The sequence below is a fragment of the Mus pahari genome, chromosome 5 (assembly GCF_900095145.1).
Source record: "Mus pahari chromosome 5, PAHARI_EIJ_v1.1, whole genome shotgun sequence".
Taxonomy (NCBI): Eukaryota; Metazoa; Chordata; class Mammalia; order Rodentia; family Muridae; genus Mus; species Mus pahari.
In genome coordinates, this window is record NC_034594.1 from 104,694,419 (window position 1) to 104,697,969 (window position 3,551).

Here is a 3,551-nt window from a genome sequence, read left to right on the forward strand (position 1 = left end):
AGATACTAATACACATGCCAGCAAGATTCTACTGAAGGGACCTTGATATATCTGCCTCTTGTGAGGCTATGCCAGTGTCTGGCAAACACAGAAGTGGATGCTCACAGTCACCTATTGGATGGAACACAGGGCCCCCAATGGAGGAGCTAAAGAAAGTACCCAAGGAGCTGAAGGGGGCTGTAACCCTGTAGGTGGAACAACATGAACTAACCAGTACCCCCTGAGCTTGTGTCTCTAGCTGCATATGTAGCAGAAGATGGCCTAATTGGCCATCATTGGGAAGAGAGGTCCCTTGGTCTTGCAAACTTTATATGACCCACCACAGGGGAAGCCCGGTGCCAAGAAGTGGGAGTGGGTGGGTAGGGGAGCCGGGGCCGGGGAGGGTATAGGGAACTTTCGGGATAGCATTTGAAATGTAAATAAAAAAAATCTAACTAAAAAAAAATTAAAAAGAACAAACATTATGTTCCAGACTGGGAGAATGGGCACCAACACCTTTGGTACCGTCTCCAGGTTATAATATAAATATGTTGGAAAAAAGAGATCTTGGAACAAGCATGCTGCTGAAGGAGTACTGCGCTCCACCTGGCCACTTAGGAAAAGGTTTCCCAGTGTTATCCTCAGAAGCACACATATCCACCATAGTTTTGGTCCAAGGATGCTGGGCTGTACCTCTACCTGACAGGAGAATGTTTATTTATCATCTATATGGTACTGATCTTACAGACATAAAAGATGCAAGAGAGAGGTGATCATGGAGATTGTCACCTAGGTTCCAGAAATTTTCTGAGGCTAGGAAATATGTGGCAGAGTCAAATTTCCCACAAGGAGGTATTGAGAGGCCATACATGAACTGGAAAAGTGAACCCTATATAGTAATGGAGACACTGGAAACAAAAAAAGCAAGCATAAAGTGGAGCTGATCCAAGAAAGAAATCTATGTGTATTACAGTTGCAGAATTGAAGGGGCAGACCCGCCTAGGCTGTTAGAGGCCAGATGATTCTATAACAAGCTCCAGATGCCAGACATGGAGCTGTGAGATTTGGAGTTTCCTCTGTGGAGTTTCACTCTTGCTTTTATTCAGTCTTTCTTCACTTTCCTGCATTTTGTAATGGTGATATTTAATCTGTGCCATTATATTAGAAGTGTATTGACAATTTCCTAATCTTATAAAGGATTGGAGTTACAACTTTTTCCTAAGTTTCAAAAGTCTTTGTAGTTTGGTTCTTTGAATAATGTTGGACTATTGAGTACTACTAAATGTTTAGGGAGTAAATTTATTTTGTCTTATGAGATGGAAATGAAATTTTAGAGCCTGAGAGTCCAATAAAATTATTAAATTAATTAATTAATAAATTAAAATAATATGTCTGAACATCAAGTTAACAGGAGGTAGAATTGAGATAGCTAATTGTCATTTCAACTTGACTGGATCGAGAAGCATCCTGGAGATATTCCTCTGTGACTATAAAGGTATCTCCAAAAGGTTGGACTTAGGGAAGGAAGTTCTATTATGAATGTGAGCACCATCATACCATGGGCTGAGATCTTGGGGTGAACAAAGTAGAGAAAGTGAGCTGAGCACCAGCATCCATCGCTCTGCTTCCTGACTATGGATGCAACATTACCAGCTGCCTCATAATCCTGCTTCCACGTCTCCCCTGCCACTACCAAGATGAACTATACCCTCCTCTTGTAATCTTAGTAAGCCAGGAATTTTATCACAGAATGGAGAAAAGTGACAATATGTGAGCACATAGCAGCCAGAGGTAAAAGTGGGGTAAAGGGTAAGATTTTTGTTTTGGTTTGTTTTTTATAAAGGAATTCAAGAGCCTATTGAAAAGCTGAAATGCATAAAATGCCAGAAGAAAAGAGATTAAAAGCACCCCAAACCACTTGAAGATAAGCAACTCACAAGCATTTTGAAGGGATGTGAGTACATCCCAGAGAAGATAGGAGTCAAGCCATTGGAGGGCATTCCCATCATTCTGACCATGAATACATGCAAGAGTGCAGAGTTTTGTGGATTTCATACCAAATTGGTAAGATAATTTTATTCTGGCAGTAGTATTTGTTTCAAAAAATAAATAGTAGGTTTGTTTTTACAGCTGTGAGTCCTAGATACATGAAATTTGCATGATTAAAGAAAAGAAAAGGGCTGGTGAGATGGCTCAGTGGGTAAGAGCACCCAACTGCTCTTCTGAAGGTCCAGAGTTCAAATCCCAGCAACCACATGGTGGCTCATAACCATCCCTAACAAGATCTGACTCCCTCTTCTGGAGTGTCTGAAGACAGCTACAGTGTACTTACATATAAAAAAAATAAAATAAAATAAATAAGAAAAGAAAAGAAAAGAAAAGAAAAGAAAAGAAAAGAAAAGAAAAGAAAAAAGAAAAGAACAGGTAACATGGCCCAACTCGCTGTTTAAGGTTGGAGACAAATTTTCAACTGCAGTAAGTTCCTTGATGGGTGTTTTCTTTAGGGGAAATGAAATTTGCTTGGCTGGTGCTTGGCACAGGCAGAAGCACTGTACTTCAGTGGTGGATACTGTGTGGACACTGATGTGGTAAAGAGGATGGCTAAGCCTTTCCCCAGACAATGGGCAGACCAGTTCAATTCCATTTTTCACTTGCTGAAAGTCAGGTCTGTGTTCTGGATGTAAAGGTGGGAGCATGTGAAAGGCATTCTACATAGCAAATTAACTGTATGTTCAATTTGTCATAGGATAAAAACAGATACAAAGTTAAAACTGATTTTTAAAAATCATTTTTCATTTGCTTTCCTATAGGACATCCAACACTGCATATTTTGGAGATACTAGGTTTTGTTGTTTCCTGTAGTTCTTTTTATTGTGATCACAATATCTTAGTCTTGTGCTATCTGAGATTTATTTTCTAACTTCTCTTATCTTCATTGCAATGATTCTCACTAATTAGTTACTTCCTTGCCCTGTAGTTATCCAAGCGTTATGTGCTGGATTGCTATAGATAGTACACATTATAGAACTAAGGTCAGGACTTGCTATTTCCTCTGGTTTAACAAAGTAAGGCTTTAATGAGATGTCTGGCTGATATGCTACGTGGCGCAGAATTTAGAAGACACATTTGAGCCTTTGTTTGAAAATGAAAATCCAGACTGCTAACAATGCCGTAATACCCTGATAGTCTGGACTAACAAGAGAACAAAAGTCACTTCTGTCTTCCTCTTTACAATGATGTTATTCTTGACCAGGAAGGCACATTTTGATGAGTGCCTTTCCATTTTGAACTCAGGAAAGACTTGAGTATAAAAATAAACTCAAAGTACTGTAGCATTTTATTTGCATTTCTGGTTCAATTTCAGCACCTCTAAAATGGACAAATTCTACAATAAGATGTATAAAAGTAATGTGAGAAAATCAATACAGGTACTGTGTTCACAGAGACACACTTTGTTCAGTACACACACACTATGTTCATCTATTTTGCTAACATTCTATGAAGAAGTCTACCATTGATTTGTTACGCTGAACTTAAAGTAGATGTCCCAAAATATCTTAATGGAACATCTG